The sequence below is a fragment of the Lepidochelys kempii genome, chromosome 7 (genome assembly GCF_965140265.1).
Source record: "Lepidochelys kempii isolate rLepKem1 chromosome 7, rLepKem1.hap2, whole genome shotgun sequence".
NCBI classification, from domain to species: domain Eukaryota; kingdom Metazoa; phylum Chordata; order Testudines; family Cheloniidae; genus Lepidochelys; species Lepidochelys kempii.
The window spans coordinates 14,947,007-14,972,584 of record NC_133262.1 but is presented as its reverse complement, the minus strand read 5'-3'; the positions used below and the strand labels follow the sequence as shown (position 1 = coordinate 14,972,584).

Genomic DNA, 25,578 nt, shown 5'->3' with positions numbered 1-25,578 from the left:
AAAGAAGAACCGATGGCTCTTCAAGCAGTAATAGTAAATTATAGTTATGGTGAACACAAATGCCTCATTACATCTAGTCAAGGTCTATTTGCCTTTTATAGCGATAACTATAGAAAAGCATTGTTTTTAATTTATGAATGGGGATGCACAGGAATCTTAGCTCTCCTATTTACATAAACGTGATACATCATTAATCTTCTGTAAAGTAAGTAGAATGGTATTTGGAAAATACTGACTCCTTCTGAAGCACATTCCAAAATGGCTATTGGGCTTTTACATCACAGTGATCTAATAGTGATGTAATAGTGATCTATTACACAGATACAAGTATAAACAGAAGGGAAATAGTATTCTTTTTTACCTAATTTTATGCTTTGTGATCTCTTCAACTAAAATTGAAGTGTGGAATTCTATAATGCCTATTGATTCTCAGAGTGCTTTATAAATATTAAGTCTCAAAACATCCTCTGTTGTACTGCATGAGAGGGATAGCCGTGTTAGTCTGGATCTGTAAAAGCGGCAAACAGTCCTGTGGTACCTTATAGACTAACAGACATCCGTTAGTCTATAAGGTGCTGTCAAGGTTCCTCCCCCACTCTGAACTCTAGGGTACAGATGTGGGGACCTGCATGAAAACCTCTTAAGCTTACTTTCACCAGCTTAGGTTAAAACTTCCCCAAGGTACAAATTAATTTTATCCTTTGTCCCTGGATCTCCACTGCCACCACCCAAACTCTAACTGGGTTTACTGGGAAACATAGTTTGGACACGTCTTTCCCCCCAAAATCCTCCCAACCCTTGCACCCCGCTTCCTGGGAAAGGTTTGGTAAAAATCCTCACCAATTTGCATAGGTGACCACAGACCCAAACCCTTGGATCTGAGAACAATGAAAAAGCATTCAGTTTTCTTACAAGAAGACTTTTAATAGAAGTAAAGAAATCCCCTCTGTAAAATCGGGATGGTAGATACCTTACAGGGTAATTAGATTCAAAACATAGAGAATCCCTCTAGGCAAAACCTTAAGTTACAAAAAAGACAGACAGGAATAGTCATTCTATTCAGCACAGTTCCTTTCTCAGCCATTTAAAGACATCATAATCTAACACATACCTAGCTAGATTACTTACTAAAAGTTCTAAGACTCCATTCCTGTTCTATCCCCGGCAAAAGCAGCATACAGACAGACACAGACTCTTTGTTTCTCTCCCTCCTCCCAGCTTTTGAAAGTATCTTGTCTCCTTATTGGTCATTTTGGTCAGGTGCCAGCGAGGTTACCTTTAGCTTCTTAACCCTTTACAGGTGAGAGGATTTTTCCTCTGGCCAGGAGGGATTTTAAAGGGGTTTACCCTTCCCTTTATATTTATGACAGGTGCCACAGGACTCTTTGCCTGTTGTACTGCAGTAAGTGTTCATTTTACAGGTAGGCAAACTGAGAACCAAAGGTTAAGTAACTTGTCTGAGCTTACATAGCATGATAGTGGCAGAACCAGGAATAGAATCCAACAGTTCTGACATTATTCTCTTGCTCTAATTACTTAACAAAAACTGCCTCCCTGATTTGGCTAATTACTTTTTTCAGTAAATTCCAATTACAAAATTCTACTTTCTACATAGCCTGCTGCACATTCTACAAATGGAACTCCCATTGATATTAGCGTTTATATTCCACTTACCTGGAATGAGTTTAGACTATGTAAAGAGATTCATAGTGCAGCTACTAAGTGAGAGAAGAAAAAGTCTCTTCCTTAAAGGAATGTCATCATGCCCATCCTATGCATATATTTATTTCTATGACAGTTAACTCCATAGTGCTCGAGGGCCAGATTATTAAAGGTATGTAGGCAGCTAAAAATGCAGGTAAGTGCATAGGTGGTTTTGAAAATCCCCCTGGTCCCTAACTCCTGTGATCCCGAGTGCTTTTAATTGGGTACATCTTTACATACCTCATATATGTGTGTGTTTGTAACATACAGAGAGAGAAAGTGGAATGGCATTTCCTTTCATTCTTAAATTAGTTTTAAAATTGAGGATGTTGCATATTACAGGCTCTATTTCCAAAGGAAATAAAATCTCACCTTAACCAGTGTCACCACCCTTCATTTTCCTTGGGGATTTAACGCATAGGAACAATACAGAGCAAACAGAACTGTCACTGTATAGTGAAACTGTATAGTGAAACAGCAGCAATGTAGCCATACTGTATGCATCAGTCAAAGCAGCTGGTTTGCAACCTCTGTTCTAATAAAGCTTTATGCTTTAATTGAAAGGTACAAGTAACAAATTCATCAGCAGGATTTCCTGTGGTTCAGAACTCGGCTGTTAAACTAAACTAAAAATTCCACCCCAAAAGACATGATTATAATTACCAATTCTAAATTTACTACATTGGATTCCTGTCAAATACAAATCTTATTGCTCATGTTGAAAGTGCTAGAAAATAGAGACGGAAAAATCTCAAAAGGTTTCCAGTCAAGCTAGAGAAGGCCTCCAAGTCTGATCTGAAGCCTGTCTGATTTTTCTTAATTGTTTTAAGATTTTCTCCCTCTCTCTTCTTCTCTCTGCACCCTCTTTGTTCCTTTTCTTGCCTCTTTCACATCAGTCACCAGATCCCTCTCCCTTTCCCTTTTCCCCATGACTGCCCAAGTAAAATCAGCTGTCTAGCTTATTCCCTGTCCAGTAAGTAGCAGTTAATAAGGAACTCGGTGGAATTGCTTCACTCCAAATAAAAGAATTACATGCAATAACTTACTGAGCAAAACAACTGATGCAAAGAAAACCAACAAATATCTAAAATGGTGTTTAAAACAAACCTCTGCTTTCTTCTTTAGTGTTAAAACAAAACAAGAAGGTAGGATGACCATCACTGGAGTAGTATTAGTTTGGGGTTTGCAAACCTCGTTGGTCTGATTTTTTTTGTTCTGCAAAACCAAAGCTAGCAGTTGTTTGGCCCTGGATCCTACTTTTAACTGGATAAATCACTCCCGTTTTTGCACATGCCTAGTTTAAAATGCAGCAGAAAGGCCTTTTTCTTATTCCTAAATGTCTTAGTTCTTAGTCACCAAACCCCACATTAATTGAAGTTCCATGTCAGTTTACATCTATTGTGAACAGATTGTACATAATGTGCCAGCCTCCTATGCAAAAAAATCAAGTAAATGGTGCCCCATGTCCTTTGGTTACCAGCAAGTAATGCAAGGAACACTCATTCTGATAACTTCTGGTGAGATTCAACAATATTGTCTCCATTCTGCAAAGTACTTCAACCTGCTTATAATTATTCTAATCATCATGGCAGATCCCAAAGGGACACAGCTTCCTTGCAGCAGATTGAGCGCCACCTAGATCAGTCTCTAGCTAGGTCCTTAAAATAAACTGAATATCCAGCCAGTCTATGTCCATCATTGGCTATCTCTATACCACTGAAATTTTTGGTGACTGTGATTGACGACGTGTCGCAGCATCCCTTGATAAACGCATTTTGTAATTCTTTGGTCTTCTAGCTGAATACATGTGTACCAAGCCTGTGCTTAAGTCCCATTGAAAAATAGTGTTTAAAGTTAAGTGGCCTCTGGACCAGCCAATCAGGGCCCAGCTGGCCCAAATGAAAGGAAGCTGCAAACTGGAGCGAGTGAGTCTGCTGCAGGGAGTCCTAGGGAGAAGACTGGCTTCCTAGAGGGCTACAGAGAGATCACCACCTGAGGAAGGGCAGGTGCTAGCAGGGACTGGAGGAGCTAGGGTGAGCTCCTGACAGGCTGCCAGGACTTGCGGGCTTGAGGCCCTGGGAAGAGGGCAAAGGAGCTGGAGCCAGAGGCAGGAGCAGAAGGAACTGAGGCTGTGGGGAAGTGGCCCAGGGAATAGAAACAGTGAGCTGGAAGGAAGAGGCAGCAGGAAGCCGCTGTTTGCAGGGTCCCTGGGCTGGGGCCTGGAGTAGTGGGCGGGCCTGCCTCCCCACTAGCCACTGAAGTAGCTGCCTGGCTGTGGACTGCCAAGCTGCTGCGAGGAGAGGCTGGATTCTTGTTGGAGGAGTCCCCCAGAAGGGGGAGAAACCGGACGGTGACACGGCTGGAGGGCTGTGCCACAAAGCAGACACCGAGAGAAAGGAGCCGTAATGGGTCTGCAGGTGGAGGCAAGGACAGGAGAACCACCACCACCCAAGCTAATTCCTGAAATGCCCAGCAGGAGATGCCAGTGTAGTAAGTGACTCTGTGACACTGGGTTTGAACAAATATTTTCTGTGGGTTTGATCCCATAAAGTTTGCACCCTTGAGTTTATTTTGACATTAGGTGGGCAAGTTCTGATGAGAAGAGAAAATAAATTCTTCCTTTCTCCTGACCCTTCATGAACATAAATAGTACCTTACTCCAAAATTAGTCCCATTAAAATAAGTAAAAACAACGAGGAGTCCTTGTGGCACCTTAGAGACTGAAACCTATTAAAATAAGTGTGACTGCTCATAGAATAAGGGACTCCATAATATCAACAGGGGGTATCACAATCTGGCCTTAAATTCCAATTTTAGGGCCACATCCTGTCCTCACTGATACCTCAACAAGCATAACGAAGAAACTGAGAATTTGGCCTCCAGAATCTTTACTTATACTGGTGCATAAGTAAGAGAGAACCTGGAGTGATTTTTAGCTCCTAGGGTAACAAAATATTTCAAGGCTGACCGGGAAAAAATGGATATATCCTTGTAAATTGAGTAAATTTGGCCTGGAAATCATTGAGAAATAATAATAAACACAGAACCCCAAGATTTCATTATTATAGAACCATGTTTAAGAGCATGAATGCACTTTAAGAAGACAACATTTTTTTCAAGACATTTCATCTTCTAGGAGTCTACTTTCTTCTAAAGCTCTCTGTTTTTGAGTAGTTATTTTCAGAGCTTTAGCTTGATCCTACCCTCCAACATTTCAAATTATTTTATTGTTGTGAAGAAAGTCAAAGTCTGAGTACTTCCGTTACAAAAAAAAATCTGATTTTTTTTTAATGACTTTGGCTATGGTGCACTTGATCTTTTTCCTTTCCAGGACTTTCAAGAGCAGTAACTTAATATTTCTCTCAGTACAAAGACAATTCTGTGGGATGTATTCACTTTCAAACATGTTGCCGAACTACTCTTTTCACTGACGTTATTCTACCTCCTTGCCTTTTACCTGATCCAAAAAAGTACAGGCATATTGGCTTTCTGGATGCATTTATGTGATAGTTTCTGATAAATACAGAGTTTTTAATAGTAACCACTGTTTTCAAATGCCTACCAGAAGTGTAAACACCTATAACTTTACATAAATAAGGTAATTATTGAAGGACACAGCCAGTTATGCTAAAATTACAGTCAGCTATCAAATGTGAGATCAGTAACAAGAAGTACAAAACTTGCTTGGAGTTGCTCAAACTGTCCATTTCAAACCTATTTTCTGCTAGAGCTCAGATATTAATTAATAGGCATTTTTGAAAATTTTACCAAACTCCTATTTTCAAAGGTGAGGTAGGCACTTCGAGAACCTACATCTCGTTGAAGTCAATAAGACTTTTATGCACTTTTGAAAATGGGACTTGGGCACTTTTGAAAATTTTACTCAATAGCTTTACAGCTTGATGCGATTATCATTGAAGTCAATAAGAGTTATGCTATAGTTTTCCATTAGAGAAAACTGAGTCCTCCGAATGGAACAACTGATCTTGCCTGTTTTCCCCAAGATTTCAGCACACCTGGCCTCTTCTATGACATAATTACTATTCAGTTCTTTGCAGATTTAGTTGGGATGTACTTACTCTCACCAGTTGTAGCATGATTTAAAAGGACACTGCCAACCTGTTTTTATCTTATTGATTAATTTTTAAATATTCCCATTTATGATAGAATAATCTTTAAACAGTACATCCTAATTTAAAAAAAATCATTAAAACATCTGAGTGTTGGTTCTGTTGATGTTTGCAAGGGGGTGTTTTTAATCAAGAGAGAAACTGAGGGTGTGGTTTTAAAATTTCTCAGCATTAACCTAACTCAACTCCAGTTAAAATTAATAGTAAAACTCCTATTGATTCGGTGTGAGCAGAGTTAAGCCAATGCTGAGCACTTTTGAAAGTCTCACCCTGATGTGCTGTATAGAGGAAACAGTGAAACTGACGAAATATAAAGAGCTATTGAATGCACTGCATACACAAAGCTTAAAATGTATAGATTTTTGGTGAACTTATTTTAGTTACTAGTCACCTTAGATGTTAGGTGTAGCCACAATAAACATGGAAGTGTCTGACAAAAGTCACTTTCATGCAAATAAAATGTTTGCCAAGAAGTAAATATTGAGTATGGTAAATCATTTGTATCCATGTTCTTGAAGAGATTTTACAAAATCCACAAATATCCCAAGTTGCTGTATTTATTTAAAGCCAGACTGAGCTGCTATTTTTTCATCCTAAAAATTAAATTAAAATGGTTGTAGTCTTCTTAATAACTGCAAATAATTCCAGTTAATTCAGAGTAGCCTAATTTACCCTCCTTCATGCAGACCCCTACGGACTGTACAGAATGCATTACATGCTAGAGCTTTCACCCTCGTATTGATTGAGTCTTTGCAATGGACCTTAAAACTCCATTACGGAAGAAGTTAGAAGATGTGAATTAATTTTAAATGCTTTGTTGGTATATGCAGGCTGAAAAAAGTATTTGTAAATCCATTAATCATACCTCAAAATACATCACTAACTTTAAAATAAATTTTAAAGTAAACTAGAGAACAAATGCAAGCAGGGTATTTTTATTTGCTACTTCCTCAGTGCAAGGTGGACTTGGAAGTTTTATACAGTGTTATGGAGTATATCACCTATATATTTCCATTTACATTATTCTGATGGAACTATCTTGTCACACAGCCATCTATGCCAAAATGAAAAAGTAGATGATTATTTAATTGATTAGGTATGTCACTGGTTTATAGGATTACGAAAAGCAAAAACAATAAACCTTGAAATCTATTGCCAGGTGACACCATTAATCAGGCAAATTTTAATTTAGAACATACAAAAAACCCTCCCTCTGAAAACTTAACACATTATTAATTATTAAAATTAATTTTGTACTGAAAGGTTTATACACCCACTGCTCCCACGAACATCTCCATCTTAAAAATTAAGTTACAGACACTTTAAATTAAAACTGAAATACAATAGAAGTGATGCATGAAGAGCAAGATGATCTGAAGTAGAAAAGGAGAAAGCAGAAGGGTGAAAAACGGAATTGAGGCAATAACTGCAGATTTTATATATATACTTCATATTTATTATACTATACAACTAGATCTATTTATTTCTGTATGAATTTATGTATAATGCAGCTCGGGATTTGGATTTATATGGGGTATTAACTCAACTAAAATTGAATAGATAGTAGTAAAACATACTGCACCAAATCATGTACTCACGCTAGCCATCCTGTTTGTTTACACATTGATGATCTGAATTATACTTGCATTTTCTCTGATTCACTGTATTACCAAACACTGTATTTAAGCCTTATGGGGTGTTTTCTGCTTTATCTGAATTTAAACCATCTGCAGTCTTCATTACTGACTTCAGTGGGCTACCCACAGGAGTAAGGCAAACGTGATTCGTCTCATTTGATATAAATGATCTCTAAAAGCAGCTACAAGAATATGGTGCCATGTAAAGTTTCTTGAAGCTTCATCTTAATGACACTTGCTATCTGCGGTGTTTGCAGAGATCCGAACAGTTCACACTGGGCGAAGTTCACTCTGCCCTGAGAGAACCATTGGTAATTTGAACCCTTCCTGTCTATTTCCTCGCTGGTGTGACGGCGTTAGTACGTCTGCATGTTCTGCGCACACTTGCTTTTCGTAAAAGAAGCCCAAGAGAGGGAGGGTGAAAGCCCGGCTCTGCTGAAGTCAATGGCAGAGCTCCCATTGACTTCAGTGGAGCCAGGATTTCATCCAAGATGCCCATTCTTATTTCGCTGGACACCGAGCTCCTTTGAAATCCCAGCCTACGATTCCCAGCTGCTTCATTCCCATTTTATGCAGCTAACTAATGAGATGCTTGTGCCATACTAAACCAGAGAGGTGGCAGATTACCAGCTGTATTTGTGGGTCACTGAATGCCCTCTGCTCATTGCTGCTTCATTTAATGGCCTGTAATTTGGCACTGTTTAAAGCTTGGCTACATTCTCTTGGTAACTTTTTTCATTGTGTTTCTCATAATTGTCTCCCTTGTTTGCATTGTTCATGTCGCTGCTGTTGCTGCTTCTCTAGGGATATAGCAAGATGATATTGCTAAAAGCAAGATCCTAGCGTAGCTAGTAGAGTTTTATAAATCGCCTAAATTCAGGGGAGTGACTTACAGAAAAACCGGGCCTGTCCATCTCTTATTACAAGTAGCAATCTCTCCTTCTAATGTGGTCAGTCCATATGACCAAACTTTTGCTTCCAGAGACGTACGATGGGTCATTTTGAGCTGCCTTTGTCACTAGAACTCCGGTTGGGATAGCAGAAAACTGAGTTGTCATTTACCATATGGATCAGAGGAGAGATAGTTGGTCCTAAATCTCAACAAGCAAAATCAGAAACTACAGGCTTATTTGTAAAACTTGATGCTGAACTTGGGGGGGGGGGGGGAAACTACAGAAACTATTTTGATCCTTCCCCAGAGATCCCATATATAGTTAATTGCTAAGTAATCAAAATGAAGCCAGTGAGCTGTGTAATAATTAATCCTAGTAGAGCCTGAGAATTTATTATACCTGAGAACCATTCTTATTTGAAAAGTATAACACAGGGATGCAAATTCATTGTCATGTGGTTACTAAATTCCATTAATACTTTATCCAGGTCTGGTTATGAAATTGTACATGAATTAAAAAGTGGTGCTTCATAAAATAGAGTGTAGTGTCCATTGCACGATAGGGGCTGGATTATTCAAGGTGCTGAGCAGTCTCATGTCTATGGGACATGAGAAGGCTCAGCACGCGCAGGATTGGGACTTGTGGTAGAGGTGTTAAGGAGCCACTCAACCCTATTTACTTGAATGGTGTGATCCTACAGACATTGTGAGAACTTCTGAATAACATTTTAGAGTAGCATCACTTGCTCGGTCTGAGCATGATACTCAGTTTGTTCTTGTGGTCCTTTCCATGCAACTCAAGCACCCATGCAACAAAACCAATACAGGAGACACCATTGGAAACTGTTATTAAAATATGCAATTTCTGCATTAAGAATGGTGCCAGCTAATGTGCCTTTGGAAACATGGGTCCTGATCCTTATCTCATTTGCCCCACTTGTATACTGATGTAACTCCACATAATTGAATGGAGTTACTCCTTATTTACTTTTGTTTGAATGAGAAGAGAATCAGGTCACAATGTTGGTGTAAGTTATATTTCTGTGAATGGGTGTAAACGAGTAACTCACAATGTGAAGGGGCAAAAGGGGAGGCAGGTGTATCAAGAAAAATTATTCTGTATATTATTCCATTCAGGTTCTTGTACCTTGCTTGTCACCATATTATCCAAGTGCCTTCACTCAGCTACTACCAATAAAGTGTAAAACGATGTAAGGGAATGCAGGTTCCTTCTCATACCAACTTGCTGGTATGTAACCACCACCACCAGTACAGACTCTTCTGAATCAGGCTCTAAGTATCCAATTATCAGACTGAAATAATGGATTTTTTGCTTCAATAGTTTGTGTTCTGTGGGCTTCATCCAAAGGCGTCCATTGATTTGAATGGGCATTGGATCGCGCCTGTAAGAACACACAGTATATCATGACTAATACAGTTCATAAAGTTTTATGTAGTGATGACAGCTCAGAATTCCATTAGTTTCATTCCTTGGCATAGCATGTTGTATTGGCAATCAATAAAACTAAGGAGAATGAAATATTTTAAATGACATTCTGTGTAACATCTCAAGTAGTGGTTTTTCTATCTGTGACCTTTTTACTACCACATTTTGTTATTTTGTTCTGGAAAATATTTAACAAATCTTAATGAAGATTGATCACCATACTGGAGGGGATTGCAGAATCGTCCCACAGACAGGTGAATTCCAAAAATATGTAGGTGTTAAGTCATAATTTTTTTTCAAAGGGATAGGCTTCTCTTAGCTTGCATAACCAAAAATATTATTTGTTTAAAAAAATTTTCAGCCCTTTCTGATATCCAGTCACAATATAGAGATTTAATGACTTCCCGTAGCAGTCAGTTCTCATAATGATAACATATTTTATGCAACTTGCTCTATTTATTTGTTCTAAATGTATTTATCTTATATTACTAAGTGGTCTTTCTTCTCTTTTCATAATCTTAACCTATTCAATTGAAAAACAATTATGTCTTGCTCTTTAATGTATTCTGTGGGATCTGGTATACATGTTGATATCATAGCTGATAGACTAAATTTCCATAAGTAGAGATTTGATTTAAAACATGAAAATGAGTTGGATAGACTAATCCAACTCCTTGCTCATTTATCCATATCATTAAACCATGACTCAGTTTTGCTTGTCTGCTCAGGAAGAGCTCAGGACTGAAATCTCAGGCGTGGTGCATAGATAGATCAGGATTATGACGCAACATACAGAGATTTTCACAGCACCCAGGCACGCTATATTTTTCTTTAAATTACAGTTGTTAATACTATCCTTTCATGAAATTCACAAAAGATATTAAAATGGAAAAAATATAAGGATTATTATAAATACCATATAGGAGATGAATTTTACAGCTCTTTACCTATGCTGAGCAGAAAATGAAACTTGAAATGTGAAAGGTCTTCTTCTGCTCATTTCATAGACTACTATGCTACTCTAACTTTTCTTATTATACAGGTTGAACCTCTCTAATCCGGCACTCCCTGGTCCGGCAACATCCGTGATCTGGCATAGGCATCGACTCCGTGGGTGCTCTGGGGCTGGGGCACCCATGGGGAAAAATTAGTGGGTGCGGAGCATCCACCAGCACCAAGCTCCCCTCCCTTCCCCCTTTCCCAGATGCCTCTTGTGCGCCAGTGGCCCCATGCTTACCAACTCCTTCTCCACCCTCTCATTACTTCCGGAGCTCTGTGAACAGCTCATTTGTGGCATTCAAGCTCCGGGAGGGAGGGGGAGAACCTGGGACCGGCGGCTGGGACCTGGGGCCGGCATCTGAGCCCCTTAGCGAAGGGCCGGTGCCCAGAACACCAGGTGGCAGCAGGGCCCCCGGGTGGGAGGTCACGCTGGGCATAAAGCCTGGGGGGCCCCCTGCAGCCCTACTTCCTGCTCCTATGGAGACCCACTGGCACTCTGCATTGACCTCCCGTGGTTCAGCAAATTCTCTGGTTCAGTACTGGTCAGTCCCGAGGGTGCCAAACTAAAGAGGTTCAACCTGTACTAATAGGTTTCAGAGTAACAGCCGTGTTAGTCTGTATTCGCAAAAAGAAAAGGAGGACTTGTGGCACCTTAGAGACTAACCAATTTATTTGAGCATGAGCTTTCGTGAGCTCATGCTCAAATAAATTGGTTAGTCTCTAAGGTGCCACAAGTACTCCTTTTCTGTACTAATAAACATCTTAGAGATGATGTATAGACAATATAGTCCTCCAGTAAGTCACATAGTTGCTATTTACATTTGTTTTCAAACTATGTCCGTAAAGTGAAAAGGAATCTTTCCATTGACTGCAATTGGCTTAGGGTGAAGCCCTGAATACCTAATGTTCTTGGGCATTCTTTCATTAGCCACATCAAAAAATGGTAGATTTGCCCTTTTTACGTGATTGTCATTGAAGTGCATTGGGGATAATGATGCTTACCTCCTTTGCAAAGAGCTTTGAGATCTTCTGCTGAAAAAGCACTGTATAAGAGGTAGATGGTATTACTATCGTCACTGCTGTATACTGAGGCAAAGTCCAAAACAATTTGTCAGCACTGGGGAAAGTCTAAACATGAGTTGCAAGCTATAGCCTCCGTCTGTTCCTCCTGCAGAGCTGTTGAGTGTAATAGGAGTTTGCAGCCACTGTTAGGTCTTGTCTACACTTGTGCTGGCATGCAGGGTACATATAGCTACACGCCACTGTGAAAAGCAGGCTAAGTCCATGTTAAGATTGACCTACAAGTGCCAGTGAAAGGCTCCGGCAGTGGGGTGGCGGCAGGGAAAGTCTCCAGCAAAGGGGGGGGGGGGTGCAAGAACCTTCCCCTGCTGCCTCCCCACTGCCTGAGCGTTTCCCCACTGTCAGAGCCTTTACTGTGGTGGGGACAGGCTGTAGCAATGGGGAAGCAGAGGGATATTACACTGCTAAAAATAGCAGTGTAAACAATGGAAGCATGGCTTGGGCAAGTAGAGAGCCGTGTAAGGTATAGATCCTAAGGTTCTGGTGTGTCTGTATTCTACTCGCCAAAGCAGTGCTTCACCATCTACACTGCTATTTATATCCACACTAGCTGGGCATGCGGTGTCTATTCTCTACATGTGCTGTAAGTGTAGACCAGGGTTGGCCAACCTGTGGCTCCAGAGCCACACACAGCTCTTTAGAAGTTAATATGTGGATCCTTGTATAGGCCCCGACTCCAGGGCTGGAGTTACAGGTGCCAACTTTCCAATGTGCCGGGGGGTGCTCACTGCTCAACCCCTGGCTCTGCCAGAGGCCCTGCCCCCACTCCACCCTTTCCCGCCCCCTCCCCTGAGCCTGCTATGCCCTCGCACCTCCCCCTCCAAGCCTCCTGCACACCACGAAACAGCTGATCAGGAGGTGCGGGGAGAGAGGGAGAGGTGCTGATTGGCGGGGCTACCAGTAGGCGGGAGGCACTGGGAGCGGGGTGGAGCTGATGCAGGTTCCTGATGTATTACTGTGGCTCTTTGGCAATGTACATTGGTAAAATTCTGGCTCCTTCTCAGGTTCAGGTTGGCCACCCCTGGTCTAGATGTACCTTTAATGAGGATAATGATTGAAGGAACTATGATCTGGAAACAACGGGCTATTCGACTTTTGAAATTACTGAAGACTTGAGTGGGGCAAATGGTTTTTAGAGTAATTAATTTGCTTGATAAATGTTGCTCCTTTTTGTGCATTGTGTTTCAGAAGATGTCTATTTTCTCCAGGGTATTTTTAATTTGACAATATTCCTAGACTATTGCCTGTGACTAATTTTTGGGCATTATATATCTATCATATCAACCCACATGTGCAGATCCACTTGCAGACTAAGGGTCTAAGTCTGTATTTTGTCCCAAAGCAGTTTACTATGGATTTTTGAACTTTTAGCTACATTATACATTGACTGGTCAGAAGTCAGCTGCCAATATCTGTTTGGGGCTGGTTATCTGGCAAAGTTACACTGCATTGGTTAGATCAAACTAACACCTTAGTAAGTAATGGCATTTGTCCTTATCAATATTTTGTGTGGTGTATTCATCCCTAGCAAGTGAGGACAGAGCAAATCCAGCGGACAATATTATCAGTCATGCCTATCCAGAAGACAATATAGCTCTGTGGATGTATGTACGTGTTCTCATGCACACACATCAGTATATACGCATGTATAATATGTGTGTGTTTGTGTATTTTTTTTTCAGCTGTGAGAGTTTCTTACTCTTAAAAACCTGGTGGTTACACAACAGCTGCATTGCAGTATGCTGCAAAAGCTCCAGCCGGAGCACCTGCCAACAATACCTTTGTAGTATCCTGTAACAACGTTCCAGTTACTTGAACAGCTGAATCTCAATGCACTAAATAAAATACCTGAGAAGAGGTGGATATATCTTCCGTAACTTTTTTCAGCGGGTTAATACTGTATGTTTTACTTGGCTCTCAACAATATCCTTAATTTTTAATACAAATGTTTTTACATGTGATTTAAGACAGGAGTGACCTGATTTTTGTCTTTGTCTTTGATGCTTTGTGAATTCCTGCTGTGTATCCTTAGTGTGCCCACCTCCAAAGATTTCTTCCCCAGCATATGCTCTCAAGTGTTGCTCTGTCTACTTCCCTTTGTTAATGGCTGTGCAGTACTTCCTTCACCTTTATTGTTTACTAGTTCCAAATCAAAAACTAGAGACACTTTATCGACGTCGAAAGTGTACATAGACTATATAGATTTGGTAGCTTAAAATTTCAATGTTCAAACATTTCCACTGTGACTTTTAAAACTTCAACCTTGCTACTCTGCCCATTCTCCTAGGAAACGCTCTTCCATTAAACTACATAGCTGTTATTTATAGCTCTGTGTAGCTCTTTTAATAAAATCTGCATGTCTTTAGTTCTGGGAGTATTTAAAAGCACCTACATGAGGAGCACAATTTGCCTTCTGTTTCTAAATCTCACCTAGTTCTAACTAAGTGATTATGACCTAGATTTTCACAAGAGCTCAGCAGATCAGGCTGTGGAGTGTAAGCTACTGATGTGTGCTTGCAAAGGATATAAGCTTCTTGCAACCCCCAGTCAGACGCCCTGGGCTTTTTAGCCCAAGATCATAGAATGATAGAATATCAGGGTTGGAAGGGACCTCAGGAGGTCATCTAGTCCAACCCCCTGCTCAAAGCAGGGCCAATCCCCAATTTTTGCCCCAGATCCCTAAATGGCCCCTTCAAGGATTGAACTCACAACCCAGGGTTTAGCAGAACAATGCTCAAACCACTGAGCTATCCCCCCTGATGTGTTAACTCGGTTCAATTGCCAGTGTGTCAGCTAAAATAGTGGCCCTTGCATAATCTCTTCTGAAAATCTGGCCTGTCTTTCAGATGCTGACCACTTTCAATTCTGGCCCCAGTAAGTGCTTGTAGTTCAATGACAGAGCAGCCTTTCAACTGTGAATGGATGGTCCCCTGTACCATTGAGGCCATGTAGAGCAAATGGCTCTTAACTAACATTACCCATTAAAGCAACATAGACTTCTGCAGTTTGTTAGAAACCCAAGTCCTGAAGAACATAAGAATGGCCATACTGGGTCAGACCAAAGGTCCATCCAGCCCAGTATCCTGTCTACTGACAGTGGGCAATGCCAGGTGCCCCAGAGGAAGTGAACTTAACAGGTAATGATCTAGTGATCTCTCTCCTGCCATCCATCTCCACCCTCTGACAAACAGAGGCTCGGGACACCATTCCTTACCCATCCTGGCTAATAGGCATTAATGGACTTAACCTCCATGAATTTATCCAGTTCTCTTTTAAACCCTGTTATAGTCCTAGCCTTCACAACCTCCTCAGGCAAGGAGTTCCACAGTTGACTGTGCGCTGAGTGAAGAAGAACTTCCTTTTATTTATTTTAAACCAGCTTCCCATTAATTTCATTTGGCGTCCCCTATAAAGAATATATTTATCTATCAAAAACAATAGCATTAGTTTCCTCTTGAATCATAGAAGATTAGGGTTGGAAGAGACCTCAGGAGACTCAGGAGAACAGCCTAGTTCCATCCTCTTTGGAACCCCCCTTCAAGTAGTTGAAGGCTGCTATCAAATCCCCCCTCACTCTTCTCTTCTGCAGACTAAATAAGCCCAGTTTCCTCAGCCTCTCCTCATAAGTCATGTGCCCCAGCCCCCTAATCATATTCGTTGCCCTCTGCTGGACTCTCTCCAATTTGTTCACATCCTTTCTTTCGTGGGGGACCCAAAACTGGATGCAGTACTCCAGATCTGGCACCACCAGTGTCGAATAGAGGGGAATAATCACTTCCCTCGATCTGCTGGCAATGCTCCTACTAATGCAGCCCAATATGCGTTAGTCTTCTTGGCAACAAGGGCACACGGTTGACTCATTTCCAGCTTCTCGTCCACTGTAATCCCCAGGTCCTTTTCTGCAGAACTGTCGCTTAGTCAGTCGGTCCCCAGCCGGTAGTGGTGCATGGGATTCTTCCATCCTAAGTGCAGGACTCTGCACTTGTCCTTGTTGAAGCTCATCAGATTTCTTGTGGCCCAATCCTCCAATTTGTCTAGGTCCCTCTGGATCCTATCCCTACCCTTTAGCATATCTACCTCTGCTCGCAGTTTAGTGTCATCTGCGAACTTGGTGAGGGTTCAATCCATCCCACCATCCAGATCATTAATGAAGATGTTGAACAAAACTGGCCCCAGGACCAACCCGGGGGCACTCCGCTTGATACCGGCTGCCAACTAGACATCGAGTCGTTGATCGCTACCCGTTGAGCCTGATGATCTAGCCAGATTTCTAGCCACCTTATAGTCCATTCTTCCAATCCATATTTCTTTAACTTGCTGGCAAGAATACTATGGGAGACCATATCAAAAGGTTTGCTAAAGTCAAGGTAATCACGTCCACCACTTTCCCCATATCCACGGAACCAGTTATCTCATCATAGAAAGCAATCAGGTTGGTCAGGCATGACTTGCCCTTGGTGAATCCATGTTAACTGTTCCTGATCACCTTCCTCTCCTCCAAATGCTTCAAAATAGATTCCTTGAGGACCTGCTCTTGATTGTTTTGAAAACCGCTCCTATCAAAAAACAGTTACAAGGAAGTATCTCGATAGTGTGTGTGCAAAACACAATCTTTAATAAACCTATTTGCTAGTCCTAATCTACCTTGAATAAAGCAACTAGGCTGTGGCATGTGCAGCAGGTGGTTCTGCGGCACAGAGCTCCAAGGTGCAGCTGCAGATATCTAGCACGCTGCTTAACTTGCCAGCTAGCCAGGTGTTGGGGGGCGGGGGTGGAGGGTGGAGATGTCACACACCACTGTCAACAAACTCAAGAGTTGTCCTCAACAACAGGCACTAACTGCCAGTATAATCATCTGGAGTAATGACTCAGAGGCAGAGCTAGAGCCAATGTTGTCACTTCCCTCCCCTGACTTAGGGACAGTGAGATTCTTTCCTTTCAGTGCAGATCTTTGTCTCTTCTCATACTTTTTAGGTGCTGGTTACATCTCTTCCCCACCCCCATCTTTGGTATGGTCTAGAGGAGGGACCTGCAGTTACATAGTTGTGTAGGAACATGCACAGACCATAGGCCCATCATGTCTATTATGTTTTAATGACAAAACAGTCTTCCTGATCTCTGGCTGACTGTAGCAGGTGAAAGCAGAAACATTTCTTTACCAAGCCACAAACCCCTCCCCTCCACATCCAATGTGAGATGATCCAATGTGAGCCACTCAATTCCCCCTCCCTCTGTTGCTCTCTCTCCTCACTCTCCCTCACTTGCTCATTTTCACCAGGCTGGGGAAGGGGGTTGGAGTGCTGGGGGGTGAGGGCTCCGGTTCGGGGGTGGGCTTTGGTGTGGGGCCAGGGATGAGGGATTTGGGATACAGGAGGGGGCTCCAGGCAGTGGCTGAAGTTCAGAATGCAGGGGGGGACTCTGGGCTGGGGCAGGGGGGTTGGGGTGCAGGGAGGTGTGAGGGCTCTGACTGGGGGTGCAGACTCTGGTGTGGGGCTGGGATGAGGGGTTCAGAGGATGGGAGGGTGCTCTGGGCTGGGACGGAGGGGTTCGGAGAGTGATGTTTGGGGTGTGAGCGGGGGATCAGGACTGGGGAAAGGGGTTGGGGTGTCAGGGCATGAGGGCTCCAACTGAGGGTGCAGGCTCTGGGGTGGGCTGGGGATGAGGGGTTTGGAGTGCAGGAGGGGGTTCCAGGTTGGGATCAAGGGGTTCAGAGGGCAGGAGAGGGATCAGGGCTGGGGTAGGGGGTTGGGGCACGGGAGGGGGTGCAGGTTCCAGGAGGTGCTTACCTCAAGCAGCTCCCAGAAGAAGCAGCATGTCCCGCCTCTGACTCCTACACGAAGGTGCAGCCAGGCAGCTCCATGCGCTGCCCCATCCGTAGCTGCCGCCCCCACAGCTCCCATTGGCCATGGTTCCTAGCCAATGGGGGCTGCAGAGCCGGCGCTTGGGGCGTGGGCAGCGTGCAGAGCCCTCTGGCTGCCCCTATGCCTAGGAGCCGGAGGGGGAACATGCTGCTGCTTCTAGGACCTGTGTGGAGCCACAGCAGGCAAAGAGCCTGCCTTAGCCCCGCTGCATCACCGACCAGACTTTTAACGGCCTGGTCAGCAGTGCTGACTGGAGTTGCCAGGGTCCCTTTTTGACCAGGCTTTCTGGTCGAAAACTGGACACCTGGCAATCCTAATAACAATAATAATCCCTAAGGGTATGAATGAGCAGTTTAGGAACGCATTAGGAGTGCAAGACATCACAATCAGTGACTGCCAGAAGACAGGCGTGAGAATTTTAGGGAAAGTCAAAGGAGAATGAATGCATTTGAGCATCTAAAATGCAGAAATTCTGTGGCGGGTTTAACAAAACTCCTGACTATGACTACTAACCTTTTAATTTATTAAATTCCATCTAGTTATCCAAATTTTGCTTAAAAACATTGGCACACCTTGACCGCACAACCCTGATCCGAAACTCATTCCATCCTGCTGTCACAACCACATGGAATTAATTCAAACCTGCATTCCCTCCCTCTGAAATGAAAACACTGTTTCTCAATCAGATGCTCGGTCAATTTGTTAATAAACAGAGATTGAGTTAAAACTGCTGCGAATGTACTGGCTGTTCACCCATTATTCTAAGAACCAGTGATCTCTGAGGAGGGAGTCCAACGTTCAGCCTGCTGCTCTGTGCTATTTTTATTTTTTGAAAGAAATGGTATTTTTTAGGTGTGCTCTAACACCCAGAATTGGGGAAGTTGGTAAATTAAGGGTTCCCTATTTATAAAGCTGCTTCCCCATTCTCAGAACCAAATAACTGGGCAAGTTAGAAATGCCTATAACTGGTGAGAAATAACAGTTAATTGCCATTACCTTTAACTCAACTTCAACCAACATATGGCTGCCACATGCTGTGAGCCCAAAACAAGGAGAAAGTAGAAGTGGAAAAACAAGTGCCAGAGCTTTTTTGTTGCCTGGAGAAGCTGGTAAGAGTAGATACACTGGCTGTGCTTCCAAACTAGGGACTATACCTCCTGAGTTTGATTCTCTCACATTTGTACTTAACCCAGGAACTGGACTTAGTGCTAAGTCAGGAACCTACAGATAGTTGAGGTTGCATATATGACTTAATGTTTTTTAAAAGTCCATTTCCTTTTGGATGCTCCCACAGTGAACGCAGCCTGCTAATCCTCTGAACCAATTTCTGTTACAATAGCTCATTCTTCTAATATTGAGTAACAACTTGTTAGAAGCAACAGCCTTAGTGAATTCAGCTATACGGTTTCCTAGAAGTAACCAAGGACTGGGGATCTGTCGTTCTCAATATACAAATGCTCCTGCTAGGGTGAACGGTTTAAGAGCCCGTCCTCCACTCTTTGTGTTATCTCTCACAGAGAAAGGTATAGGTGATTATTAGTAATCCAGACAGACCCAAAGAAAACAAGGCTGTCCATTTGAGAAATAGATGTATAAGGACAAGATGTAGATCCCCATTAATGATTTCATTGGGAAGAAGATAAAAGTTAGTGGACTGCTTCTAATGATGGTTTATGTCTGTCTGTTTGCTGTCACCATCATTGAAACCATATGCATTCAAATGTGGAGGTGTCTCCATCCCAGCTCTGGTTAGTTCAGAATCAAATGAAGATCCAAAGATTCCTACCTAATATTTCTGTGAATAATAATTTTAGCTTCTCTTCACTCTTTCCTGTGCACTGCAGAACAACACTTTAGACTGATAGCTCTCTGTGTATTAATTGGCAGGAGCAACAGTCATCACTGTCCCTGGACTCCTATTACTTCCATTGTGCATCAGAAGTCCCACAGCTCGTGGACTGGAAAACTTGACGTTTCTTGTACTATAACATGCAAGAAACTGGTGTCTCCAAACTTTTATTCATATCTTTTCTTTAGATTTAAAAAAAGATAAAACAAGAGTTGTTATGGTTATTATGCTTGGTGGTTTGATGGTTTCCACTAAAAACCAGAATTCACTAAAAAGGAAAAAATGCATTTGAAATTGAACAAAACAACTAGACTGACTGTACTGTGTGCAAAACCAGTTTAGAATCCATTTCACATTGATTTTCTTGGGAATTCTCCAAGTATGACAGAGACACATGCACGTAAATGTCCAGACATAAAACACAGGGACGGACACACACACATCAGTACTGTGCCCTTGCACGTATTATTCACTCAGTCTTACAACTCCCAGAAGGAACTATGAAATACTGGACAGAGAGCTGCTCCCTATTTAATCTGCTTTCAAGGAGTGGCGACACTCTGTGATGGGGGCTTGACACCCAGTGCAAGTCTTTGCCAACCATAAAAATCTTGCGTATTCCTTGAATGCTCAGACCCTGAACCAAAGATGGCTCCAGTGGGCATTATTTTTCCTCTGATTTACCACCCTGGAACCACATTATCTGCAGAAGCCCTGTAACTCAGTTAATGCTGCAATCTGCTTTGACAACGCTCCTTCAGACAGCTGCTCAGGAAGACCCCTCTGCCAGGAAAGCTCCACCTGACAAAGGAATTCCATACAGGATGGGGTGACATATGTCAACTGGCGCATATACATTCTGCCAGGGTGCTCCCTGTTAGAGGCACTACACTTATGCCACAACACCATGCTCATGGGCCACTTTGGTTGCCTCCAGATTTTTTGCACCTTCGTTCATTTCTTCTACTTGTGGAAGTCTCGGCCTATGTAGTTTCCTGCACCACATGTGCTTGTACTAAGATGCCTTGCACGAGACCCTTTGCTACTCTAATGTTCTGAAGACTCTGACCAGATCCTGGATCTCAATTGCTCTGGACTTCATTGTGGAGCTCCCAAACTCTGAGGGCCACACCTTAGTTCTAACTGTCATAGACTGACTGACTAAGATGGCCTAATTCATTCTCTGTGACCACCTACCTTTAGCAGAAATGACAGCCCAGCTGCTGGTAATGCACATTGTCTGTCCCCATGCTCCCAGACCAATTAATCTGTGATTGAAGGCCTCAATTTGTCTCGCTTCTGGCAGGAGACACAATGGATGTTCGTGCATCCACCTCCACAGCATATCACCCCCACACCCATGGGCAGTTGGAGAGGATTAATCAGGTATTGGAACATTATCTGCTGTGCTTTATTAACTTCCATCAGGGCAACTTGGTTTTCCTGTTACCAAAGGCCGGAATATCTTCAATAATGCCAATCATGTCTCTACTGGGCAGAGCCCCTTCTTTTCAAATTGTGGATATCATCCCTGTTTCCACCCTGTGTTACCTACATACTTCCCAAACCTGGTGGCTGTTGACTGGGTCCAGTGAATTTACTATAGATCCAAGATCAGTTCTGAAGTCTCCTGGAGAGTCTAAAAAAGCCTACATGCAATTTGTGGACCGGCGATGGCAAGAATGTCTGGTTTTTATGGTGGGCCAGAAGGTCTGGCTCAGCATAAAACATCTCAGCAGGAGCAGGACTTCTCAAAAGTTAGACTGTCAGTTCCTTGGTCCCTTCCAAATCTGCAAACAGATCAGCCCAGTTGCATTTAAGTTGCAAAATTTTCCCAGTGACCTCCACATCCACCCTGAATTCCCCACATCACTTTGCAAGCCCTACATAGGGAATCTTTTTTCTGGGTCAGTCTAAACAACCCCCTCCACCAGCCTGAGATTCAGGGGCATAATTATATAGTGCACAAATTCCGTGACTCCCATATGTGGAAAGGTGGCCTCTAATACTTCATAGACTGGAAAGGTTACAGTCCCAAGAAATAATCCTGGGAAACTGTGGCCCATGTCCAAACTCTCGAGCATGTTAAAAAATGTCACCTGGATCATTCTGATAAACCAGGCCCTGAATCTCCCGGGAGGGGAGCGCACCTGAAGGGGATGGTGGTGTAAGGGTGTGCGTCCTCGGTTTTGGGGTGTCTAGAATCTGCAGCCATGGAGGCCCTGGGTCTCTGACACTCCCTTATTGCCACCAGGGGGGACAGACAAAACAGCACCTTACCAATTCTGGGAGGTCAGGCCCCACAGGCAGTCCCATCAGAATGTCCAAGGCTTGCGGACACTTGATTGGATCGCACCCATTATTTAAGCCAGGAGGTGACCCAACTGGGATGTCTGAGCAACTGCACGGATTCTGTTGCTGCCACATCGGACTCCACTCTTACCGGTCTCCTGCAATCTGCATCTAACTCTGGTTTCCAGCTCCTGCTCCACTCCTATTCTGTTGACCGCTTGGTATGGAATCAGGCCTGGACGCCCTGATCGTCGGAGCCCTGGGCGCTTGGGACCCCTGCAACGAGCGTGTGCTGCGGACCTGCGGGATTGGTAGACGCTACGCACGGCTCATGCGGCGCTTCATGGTCTCGGACACCATCCGATGGTCCAGGAACATCTACATCGAGCACATCACCGGCCACCGACAGTACCAGGAGGAGTGAGCCGGTACGACATTGTGCACACACTGTGGGAAAGAGACTGAGAGGCCTTCCCCATCGGACTGTATGAACTGGAACCATAAACCCACTGAGCATTAAATCCCACCAAATGAGGGTAGACCCATCCCCACCCCCGTTTCAGGCAGTAAGCCCTGGCTTATTCACAGCAATAAGATTCACAGATCCATTTTTGCACCAAAGACCATATAGCACATGTAGATGTGTGTAGTTTGGTTATGGGCTGGTGTAATTGTGCCCCCAGTAATATGTACATTCCCAGCAAAACACCTTATACACAGTACACCCAATTGTCCACCCCTTGCATAGGCTCCTTTATAGTCACAGGAGAGGGGCACATCCAAACATCTTCTATTGATTTACACTATTTTACACACCCTTCCATTGATTCCCAGTGAGCTCCTCCCCTTCTCATTAGTTGCATAGGGTTTGTGGGGGCCACCTTAGTTGCCATTCCATTTCCAGGTACCACAGTAGCTATTACACAGATGCTGGCCTCCTAGTTGAGCATTTTGCATTCCCATACACATCTTCCCCCCCAAGGTCAGCCTTTTGAAGCCATCCCCCACCCATGTCATGAGGTTTTCTGTTCATTAAAACACAACAATGCTAGCAACAAGACAAACACCACAGACAAACAACACAAAACATAGATCCATGGTATTCTGAGTTATTCTTCCGCTGGCGCCAGCTTGCTTGTAGAGTGTCTGAAAAACAAAAGAAACAATTTCCACCCCCCTGGTGGGGACAGATTATTGCTTAATAATAATACCACTTTCTTTTACAAATTTCCTTGCTAATTGCAGGAAAAACAGAAGAATTACCTCCAGGCTGTCCTTATTTTGTTCTATAGTCAGGCTAGTGAATTACCTCACTCACTGGTCATTTATGAAATTCATGAGATGGTGTACCTCAGTTTCCCCTCTTGTACAACAGACCAAGTTTGCAATAGTTTCTCTGCTGTACCAAGCTTTAAGTTTATTCTCAGGTAATAGCTGAGACGCAGCTTCAGATTTTAGCACTGTACACACACACACACCCCTTAAGGTTACCTGTCCCCCTTATTTTCAGGCTTGACTTGTTTTTTTCACCTCCCTTTCCTGGAGGGCCATAATCTGAGTCTTCTAGTAGCTTGTTTGCTGACCAGATGTATTTGTTATTTGCAGCTCCTTTGTGCCCATCAGCTAGGTAATTTGCATTTACACACAGAGGCTTACTAGCTTGCTTCTGGATCTAAAGCTGTTAGCAGCTCAGACACTGTCTTAAAAGGGAAGCATTTTACTTCTACCGGAGTTCTGATTACTTTCATCTCCTGCTCCAAAACACACAGAGATCTGAAAAAGAAAGCACAACCTATTGTGGCTCCTTTTGGAGCCCTATTAGGATTTTAATTAAGTACTATGTTTTATTTGCATTTCTTTTACTCCTTCTCCAATATACACTGCACACGTCCTGGGAAAATGCACATTCCTTCCGTATAGTTTAACCTCCATACATTATATTAGCCATATTAATTTTACAGAAGGTGTAACTGCCTCCCCCATGCCTACAGAGTTTTCATGCACACCCACCAAAGCAACAATCTAATCCCCCAGAGCCATCCCAAGGCTCAGTGTTCCCATCATTCCTTCCCTTTTCCTTTTCTTTTACCTGTGCGCGCACACACAAAATTCTGTTTTGCCTAACATCCCTTGCACTGTGATTACTCTTTTTACACAACTGTACCCCGATTACACTTCCATCTTGTGCAACTAGACACAACCAGGGGCAGCCAAGTTAAGTTCCAATAGAAACCCCTTCCATCCTTTAGTGATTTTGATTACATTACCCAATAGTCAAATAATTTTGATCAGATTATCTCTCTGCCTGCTGCCTGCAGCAGTCCCTTATAGACCATTTCTGTGGGAAAAGGGCCCATGTTCTCTCAGAATAGCTGTAAAGGCTTCTGTGGACAGAAGCATAGTGGTGGTAGTAGCCACTTTACCTGACCCCCTTGGATAATTTAATTACCAAGCTTCCATCCAATGTGACTGCACAGAGTTGCACATACAGTTACATATATATAACTGGGTTTTATCATTAAACAAAAACTTCTTTCTTGACATCTCACATAAGTATCCAAAGTACCCTCCATTAAAACTTCAGAAAAACAAGAGAGTGTGGAAAGGCAGGTTGCACTTTGAAACTTTTTTTTTTCTCCACTCCCCCAGGACCAAGTCTCAGATCCAGTCTCTAAAGGTGGTCTGTTAACTCTGCTTTTGACTTTAAACCCTTTTGTGCCAAATCATCTTTAACTACCCCTAACTAATTTACAACCCTTCAGCAGCCCTTGCTGAAGCAGCACCAAACTTGAAAGATTACTGGCAGCTTCCCATAATGCTGCCCTTACCTCAAACCTCTCACAAGCAGACTGAAGTGCCTCCTTTCCCTGGAAGGCATTCAGTCCCCATGGGCAGGGACCTTCTTCCACTACCCATGTACCAAGGAGGGTGGGCTCCTCAGCCACCCCCCATCCCTCTGGGTCCCCTAACACTTCCTCCATTTCCTTTTTAATCTCATCCCAGGTTGACCCCTGTACCTGGTATGGGCCCTGGTTCTCCCTTATCCATTTATCCAAAAAATCCTTTACCCTGGCTTGCCAGAACCCGCAACTACCATCACGAGAGTTCGCGATACCCCCTCCAAGCAGCTGCACGGACTGTTGGGGAGGGGGACTTGCAGGCTGCCACTCACCCATCCAATGCGATGCATCCGAGTCAGTCACGGCACCAAGATGTTAGGGGGCTTATTCCTTCACCCACTTACTTCCCTGGTCCTTCTCGCATGAACAGAGAGCAACAATACCCGAAGTCCAAAGGTGCAAACAATTTGATGTTTATTGGGGTGAACTTCCAGCAAGCATGATTCCAGTTTCCTTCCTTAGTGTCCTCCTTCTCAGCTCTGACACCACAGAGCCTTACACCTGTGTCCCTGTTCCCATTCCTGCTCTTAGCAAAACATGATTCCAACTTCCTTACTCCCATTCCCTGTTCCCATTTCCCCCTTTAGCAAAACATGATCTCAATTTCCGCACCCCCATTCCCTGTTCCCATCTCACCCACACACCCACCCCCTCCCACCCACACCCACTCACTTCCTCATTGACTACAGATTATATAGTAAAACTTGAGTTCTGCTTAGCTATACCTTAACCAATCATTTTCCTGAAATTTAACTAACCAATCCTAACATACTGTAACATGATTATG

General features: G+C 43.1%; 1 protein-coding gene across 1 annotated transcript in view; it reads left to right on the top strand.

Moving 5' to 3' along the window:
- The window catches only part of SUMF1 (sulfatase modifying factor 1), a 553,524-nt gene extending 539,923 nt beyond the window's left edge, over positions 1-13,601 (top strand). The window contains exon 9 of the mRNA XM_073351176.1: positions 13,572-13,601. The gene's annotated coding sequence lies outside the window, so the exon portion shown is untranslated. The remainder of the gene's footprint in view (positions 1-13,571) is intronic.
- Positions 13,602-25,578: the final 11,977 nt, after the last annotated feature.